Here is an 8,816-nt window from a genome sequence, read left to right as displayed (position 1 = left end):
CTTAAACTGACCTGCTAATTTTTTTTCCTCAATAGAAGAAAATGAACTAAAAGAATAGAATTTTCTGGATCTCTGCTTTGAGTACTTTAAATAACTATCAAGGTATGTAAAAGAATTCAAAAGGATGAGCATAAAAATTTATTTGGAGAGTGTGTACAAAACTTTTATAAGGCAAGAGAGATAAATAGACATAAATGGTTTATTTTTAAATTTTTTTTCATCGTGCTAGGGCTTATAGGATCTTAGTTCCCCGACCAAGGAAGTGCCGAGTCCTCGCCACTGGACCTTCAGGGGATACCCAAAATGTGAATGGCTTAGGATCCTGATGCACCATGAGCAAAATGCTCTTTTAAATTGAATGTATATGATGCTGTCCTATCCCTTAGGCAGATTCCATCTTGGACCCTACTGAAGCAATTCTTTGAGGAAGGTAAGGATTTAGCACTAGAAAATTAAATCTTATCTTATGAAGGGATATCAAGGATAAAATAGCTTCTAGAATCATCTCTAGTACTTGATTTATAGAAGGCCAAAGTCACTCTCTAGCAGGAACCAAGAAGATGAATCAAGGGATGGGCTTCTGACACCTGAAATCAGAACAGTAACACTGTCAGCTGCAAGGGTGAGTGGCACACATCAGAAAGTGAAAGAGCCATCTGACAGTTCTTCCTGAACTTTTGCTTACATTTCTTATCTATGTTCTATTCATGGTGTGTTTTTTTAATCTGTGCTTAATTATGTATTCACCCTTAGTATAAATTCCTTCTGTAACTTCTCTGAAGACTAGCATATGATCTCGAAATGACTCCAACTAGGACAAGACTAAGACAGTAAATCAGAAACAGATGTATGGCTCTGTAGCCTCACATTGTTATTTCAACTCTGTAAGCAAAAGATCAGGGGTCCGGGGAATCCAGCCACCTTCTTATTCCTCTAGACACTCATCTTACTGCTTTTTTACCTGATAGAAGTTTCTCTGTTTCTTCTGGCATGTTGCTGGTCTTCCTACACACTAATGTTCTGACTGAAATAAAAACCAGCCCCACTGTATGTATACATATATGAGTAATCTTTAGACAAGTATTAGCAATGCTCCTTTACACTTCACCCCACGGTTAGTGAAATGAATGTCTGGTGTTCTGTGAGTGTCCATTTTGTCATTTTAACTTTATTTTTTAAACTCCATAAATGGCCATATTAAATGTGTACTCCCCTTAAAAAATTTTTTAAAACTTAAATTCATTATTACTCTCTATGTGTTAAATATCAGCATCTTTACATCTCTGTATTGTGTATTATGAAGAAGCATCAGCAAGTGTTCAGTGAATGTTTGTTGAGTGAATGCATTTAAATGTTAGGGGCTTCCCTGGTGGCTCAGACGCAAGATTCTGCCTGCAACGTGGGAGACCTGGGTCCAACCCCTGGGTCAGGAGGAGGATCCCCTGGAGAAGGGAATGGCTACACTCCAGAGTATTCCTGCCTGGAAAATTCCATGGAGAGAGGAACCTGACCCTGACCATAGGGTCACAAAAAGTTGGACATGACTGAGGCATTTATTGAGCAAGTATGCAGTGAATATTTGTTGAGTGAATACATTTAAGTTACATTTAATTAATTTACTTTTGGGGGGAAGATATAAGCCAAAACCTCTCTTAATAAGGGTGCCTGTTTTCCTGTATGGTACAATTTATTTTATAGGAAGTGACACCAAATTATAAGAAAAATAAATGCCTCATCTCTCCTTGCATATGAAATGTAAGTGAAGGCAAGATTTTAATGCCAGGCTTTAGGTTCAGCATAGCCCTAAAGCGGTCTTTGGACTTGTAGTTGCCTTTCCCTCCCTTAGCCAGATGTATCCACTGTTAGTAGGCTCTCAATAGTCCCATCCCATCCCATTTCAAATGATCGTTTTCTCAGTTCCCTATACTCAAATCATAGGAAGGTAGAGATTGTTTTATGTTCTCCCCAACCCACACATACATTTTGTATCAACACTTTAGAGACTTAAGTACTCAGTCAAAACTGGGATTGACTAAGGACCTGAGTGACACCAGGGGTTATTTCCAAACCCCAACAACATAATCTCAGCCCTTATATTCTTAAAAATCTATAGGATTATAATGTTTTCCTGTGGTCGTCTGTCTTAAAATTTCCCAGCTTCTCACCCCCTTCCCATCCGTATCAGTTCTAATTTTTCTCCACTCCAATTCCCATTGCGCTGACCTCAGAGACAGAGAACAGCTGGTGGACATTCTGTTTGTAATAACCCTTAACATCCCTGTATAAGAGGCAAGTGAGCAAAAATTTTATAATTATTATAGTCATGGTTTTAGCGCCTACTGTGTGCCAAGTGCAACAACAAAATGTTTGTTTTTTAAGGACTTAAAAGCATGTGTAAATACCTATGGGAAACCATTATATACATTATTATGCTTTGCTAACACGATTCATCTTCATACATGCAAAACCCTATTCATCTTGGATTTTTCTGAGGCAGCTTCTATTATAAAAATGTTAGTGCTCATTGATGTGTTCTGAGAATTCCAACATTTTCTGCATCCAAATTGTATGGAATGTCTTTTTAACTAGAAGTAGTGTGAAATTGTTAGAAATGCATACTAGTTTTTTAGCTTTGAAAATATGTCTGTTATATTCATAACGTGGCATTTGAGGTTTTCTTCTTTGGGAACCAGCTGATGTATATATTACTGAGTAAAACACAGTCTTTTAAGGCCATTTGAGCACCAAATGGGGCCTTAAGTATTTTCACTGAGGTCCTCACACTTAAAAGTAAGGGGAACTAATGCCCCCTTACTCACCCTTTGTCAATTAAAAATAAATCCTAGGGAATTCCCTGGCTGTCCAATGGTTAGGACTCCGTGCTCTCACTACCAAGGTCGTAGGTTCAGTCCCTGGTTGTAAAGTGAAAGTGAGGTCGCTCAGTCGTCTCCGACTCTGCAACCCCGTGGACTGTAGCCCACCAGGTTCCTCCGTCCATGGGATTCTCCAGGCAAGAATACTGGAGTGGGTTGCCATCTCCTTCTCCAGGGGAATCTTCCCAACCCAGGGATCAAACCCAGGTCTCCCACATTGCAGGCAGACGCTTTAACCTCTGAGCCACCAGGGAAGCCCAGTGAAAGTGAAAAAGTCGCTCAGTCATGTCCGACTCTTTACGACCCCGTGGACTGTAGCCCACCAACAAGCTGTGAGGCACAGCCAAATGAAAAAAACAACAAAACCCATATGTCGGAGTATTCCTCCCCTCCAAACAGGTTCATCAGACTTAAGGACACAGTGGGGAAAGGAGAGAGTGGGAGGACAGAGAGTAGCACCGACATAGATCCATTACCATGTGTAAAATAGCTGTCTGATGGGAACCTGCTGCATGATGCAGGGAGCTCAAATCCAATGCTCTGTGACAAACTAGAAGGGTGGGATGGGGTGGGAGGTGGGGGAGAGGTTCAAGAGGGAGGGGACATGTGTATACCTATGGCTGATTCATGCTGATGTATGGCAGAAACCAATCATGTTGATAAATGGCAGAAACCAACACAACTTTGTAAAGCACTTCTCCTTCTATTAAAAACAAGTTAAAAAACAAAAACAAACCCTGACTAGAGGCAGCATAACGTAAAGGACTCAGCCAAGTCTTTTGCCTTCACTGTGAGTCTTGGTTTCCTCGGCTGCAAAATGGGGTTGCTATGCCTATCTATTGTTTGGAGGAATAAGTGAGAGCATAGGCCCTAGATGTAATCACACAGTACACAGTTGTTTTTTCTACCCCAATTTTCCCTTCTTCTCTCCCATACAGGGGTGGGTAGGGCCTGAGAATATTTGTATAGATTTCTTCCTTAACCTTTTAATGTTTTTAAAGCATATCAGGGCTTTTATACCTTTTGAGTGAAAAATTGCCCTAATCTGGGATTCTATGAGCCTGACCCTGAAGTAACATTACATTTACGTAGGGTCATGTTCTGTCTGTCCACCAGATGGCAGGATTTCCTCTGGCACGTTCTGTCAGCTGTCTAGACAAATTTGGACTGGTGGATCAGTAAGGCTACTGAAACAGGCAAGAAGGTACACAAAACTACTGGCCCTTACACAGTCAAAACGTAATAATCATCTATCACACACTCATCTTTCACGGCCACAAACTTCTCAGATGTTCCACCCTTCTCTCCTGGGCTTTTGCACATCCTGCTTCCTTTGCCTGGAACACTTTTCCACCAGACCCCAGCCACCATCACATGGATAATTCCTGTCCATCCTTCAGGACTCAGTTCAGACATCACCTCCAGGAAAGCTTCCTGGGTCTTTCATCCTGCGTTTAGTGCATGGTACCCTTCTTCCCCAATTCCTAGGTCCTGTCACCATTCAGTACCCTCCTCAAATGTTGCCTCCTCAAACAGGCCTCCCAATTTACTTATTTATCATCTCGTTCTCTAGAATCTAGATTTAGGGACAAGTAGAATCCAGTGTTTGGGACAAGTAGACACTCAGACCTCTATGCTAAGGCATGACTGTGCTCCCATAGCTGTACCCTCCAGTACATAGTTTTTAGAGCTTATATCTTCAGTCTTACCTATATCACCTGCTGGACTATAAACTTCCTGATAACAAGAATCATGTCCATCTGCACCATTGAATCTTCACTGCCTGCCATACAATCAGGTCTCGGTAAATACCTGTTGAAAAATGAGCACATTTGGGGGGCTCCAAAATCACTGCAGATGGTGATTGCAGCCATGAAATTAAAAGATGCTTACTCCTGGGAAGGAAAGTTATGACCAATCTAGACCAATCTAGCATATTCAAAAGCAGAGACATTACTTTGCCAACAAAGGTCCGTCTAGTCAAGGCTATGGTTTTTCTAGTAGTCATGTATGGATGTAAGAGTTGGACTGTGAAGAAAGCTGAGCACCAAAGAATTGATGCTTTTGAACTGTGGTGTTGGAGAAGACTCTTGAGAGTCCCTTGGACTGCAAGGAGATCCAACCAGTCCATTCTAAAGATCAGTCCTGGGTGTTCATTGGAAGGACCGATGCTGAAGCTGAAACTCAATACTTTGGTCACCTCATGCGAAGTGTTGACTCATTGGAAAAGACTCTGATGCTGGGAGGGATTGGGGGCAGGAGGAGAAGGGGACAACAGAGGATGAGATGGCTGGATAGCATCACCGACTCGATGGACATGGGTTTGGGTGAACTCTGGGAATTGGTGATGGACGGAGAGGCCTGGCGTGCTGTGATTCATGGGGTCGCAAAGAGTCGGACACGACTGAGCGACTGAACTGAACTGAACTATACACATAGGCACACAGTATGACCACAGTGAAGCAAATGATTTTGTTCTCCTTTTTAAAGAACTCAATGAAGCAGAGTAAGAGGATTGGGAGCAGGGACCTCTACTGGGCCTTTCCCCACCTCTATAGTAACATCTGTACATTGAGTCAGCCAGGTGGGCTTTTCATAGCAGCTGCTCTAAATGGATAGATTTTATGTTGGTCTGAAATCTTGAGTGGATTTAGAATTCATGTCAAACTTTGTAGGAAGTTGAACATGGTTTACAAAGCAAGAGTTTGGGAGGCTGCAGAAGATTTGAAGAGATATCTGTAAGCAGTCATTTGGTGACCAAACAGATATGATGATATAAAAATATGCAACCGGAGAAGTTAGATTTAGACAGTTAAAGAAAGGAGGCTGAGGTGTAGCATTCAGAAAAAGGCCCAGACTTGAGCACAAGAAGCAGTTCTAAAGATGTGCTCTGGGTCTTGACCAGCACGTGAGGCACATGTCCATGTGTGTCAGAGGGTCTCAAGGTAGAAGCAGCTTTAGCCAGAGTCAGGAAGTCCCTAAATCTTTCCTTAAAGGTCTCCATATGTTATTTTTAAGAGAATGACAAGATGAAAGTAGGTTTACAAAAATGATAATTTTTAAATATTTCATCTAACAAATTAACATCTTTAACACATATAATTTACAATGTATGTTATATGTTAAGCCTCTTGAAATTGTTGATATTCAACCTTTTTTTGTTGTTCTTGAAAAACAAAATGTTTCATATAGTTCCATAAAACAACCTCATCTGGAGATAAATGTCAGAAGTCTAAATGTGTGGCTCTGCTCGTCTCACGACGATAAGCAGGGCATCAAATCCACCCCTACCCACCCTGACTCCCGTTCAATACTAATTGGAGTCTTAAGATTGAGGTGCCTCATCCAGGCATGAGCATGAACTCTCAACCTCCAAACAAAAGCATTCTAAGCTTTCTGACCCAGGGCTGGAGGCTGATCACCTGGCTGAAAGAGAGCTGCGTTCTAGGGATGAAACCCATTTATGCATTAAAGGGTGAGGAAATGTCTGCCACATCTTTGTAAGTTTTAAGGTGCAAATGCGGGGGCATTCTCGGTCTCTTAAGTAATTTGCCAGGTTAAAACAAAAAAAAAAAGCAACAGTACCTGACACAAAGTGGGCCTACAGAAATATTAACTGACTGGCTCGTTTTCTCCCTCAACAGATCACCTCCTGGCTCTCTCCTGCTAAAGCTGAGACTGATCGTTTACTTAGTCTCCCCTGCTTCAATAGTGAAAACCAAGTTAATGACTACTGTTTTTCCTTTCCCTTCCTGCCCTGTTTCCAGGCATATGCACCCTTTCTTTTTATTGTTGTTTAGTTTATAAGTCCTTTCCAACTCTTTGAGACCCCATGGACTGACTATTGCCAGCCAGAATCCTCTGTCCATGGGATTCTCCAGGCAAGAATCCTGAGTGGTTTGCCATTCCCTTCTCCAGGGGATCTTCCCAACCCAGGCATCAAACTCACACCTCCTGCACTGCAGGGGATTCTTTACTGCTGAGCCACCAGGGAACACCTCTCCCTCCTGAATGCCCCAGATCTCCTGCTTCTTCAGCCTTCCCTTCCTTTGCATTCCCTAGAGCCCTGCCTCCTCCTGTGACCATTGACTAAAGGTAAGCCAAATGCTGCTGCTGCTGCTGCTAAATCGCTTCAGTCGTGTCCGGCTCTGTGTGACCCCAGAGACGGCAGCCCACCAGGCTCCCCCGTCCCTGGGATTCTCCAGGCAAGAACACTGGAGTGCGTTTCCATTTCCTTCTCCAATGCGTGAAAGTGAAAAGTGAAAGTGAAGCCGCTCAGTCACGTCCGACTCTTAGCGACCCCATGGACTGCAGCCTACCAGGCTCCTCAGTCCATGGGATTTTCCAGGCAAGAGTACTAGAGTGGGGTGCCATTGGCTTCTTCTTAGCCAAGTGGCTGGCAGTAATTGAAGAAGCCCTGGCATTCCCAGCCCCTAGATCAGATCCTAGACTGATCTTTCCTGACCCCTGGAGGTCAAGAGGTACACCTGGTACTCTCAATAAAGAGGCTGCTTGCATAATCCTGACAGGACCAACATGTTTAAATTCTCATTCTCAGTACCATAAAGTGAGATGGATCCAAATATGTTGCAACAGCCCAGCCTTGAGCCTGTGGCTCTTGAGTTATTACAAAAAGTTTTGGAAACTCCTTGTATGGTGATGTTATCGGCAAAGGACTCTGTCCTTAACCCTAGATGCAAGAATTCCACGCAACTTTCTTCTTATCTGTGCTCATACATTTTCAGAAGTGTCTCCCTGAATATCCGAACTCTTCACCAGAGTCTAGGCATGACTCTCCTTTGGCAATTCCCTTTTTCTTTCCCAGATACCATGTTGACACAGTCCACTGAAGCAGGGGCTTGGAAGTGGCACCCTTCCCTGCACCTGATGCTTCCCTAAGTGCACACTGAAGGGGTGACAGATGTTTGAATCGGCAGCTGGGCTGCAGTAGGTGGAAATAAGAACACTGTGTTCCATTCCACATGGAGCCGTGTATAATCTCTCCAGCATATGATGAAGTTGCAGTAAGAAGGAAAATATGGACTTTAGCTTTTTTAGTTTTGCACCATATATGAATTTTATGGAATCTCTCCATATTGTGAAACCTCCCAGCACTTTGTACCTCTTGGGGCATCGCTTCCTTTATCCTGACTTGCTTTGCTGTGGTTTATATGCCTGTCTTCTCCTTGAGCCAGGTCTCGTGGCTGTTCACATCCCAGCCGTATTTCTCTTCCCATCCAGTGTCTAGCATAGTACATTGCACAGAATAAGGATTCGATGACTATTTGTGGAACTGTTAAAGATGCTTTGCTTTGGAGCTGTTTTAACCCAACCCTTCCATTATCCAATTTTATTTGGAGAACATAGTATTTAAAACATTAGAACGATGGCTGTAGGCAACTCGAGTTAGGGTATGTGCCCAGGTCTCAACAGCTCTCTTTTTATTTGGGAAAAGTCTCTCACACACAGGAGTGATGATCACAGTAGTGTTTGGTCACCTCGTCCCCTCCCAAACACCCTACCACAGCCAAATGATTTGGGGCTTACTGGGTAATGTCTCTCAAATGTTTACCTTCAGCTATTTGAAACTAACGGAGTGGACTTAAGCTGGGTCCTATTAAAGACTGGGATTTTGAGTGAAGATGCAAGTACTCATCTAGCTGAGACTGCAAGCCTTTGTTCCCAATTCATCTGGGGTCTGGCCCTTTAGCTCCTCCAGTGACTTGAACTGCCCCACATCCTTCCGGGAAATCCTTTTTATGCTCAAGTTGGCTAGTGTCTGTTTCTGTTGCACATATTCAAAGGACCTGAGCCAATACAATGATTGAAAAGGACACAAAGAAAGTCTTCTAAGCTTTGAGGCCTGACCTTGCCTTCTACCTAGTTGTGATAGAGTACCAGTCAGGAACCACTCTGAACCTCACACACTCATCTTTGTCACCA

This window comes from Oryx dammah, unplaced genomic scaffold (genome assembly GCF_014754425.2).
Source record: "Oryx dammah isolate SB20612 unplaced genomic scaffold, SCBI_Odam_1.1 HiC_scaffold_28, whole genome shotgun sequence".
NCBI classification, from domain to species: Eukaryota; Metazoa; Chordata; class Mammalia; order Artiodactyla; family Bovidae; genus Oryx; species Oryx dammah.
The sequence above is the reverse complement of the archived record's forward strand: the minus strand, read 5'-3'. Positions refer to the sequence as shown.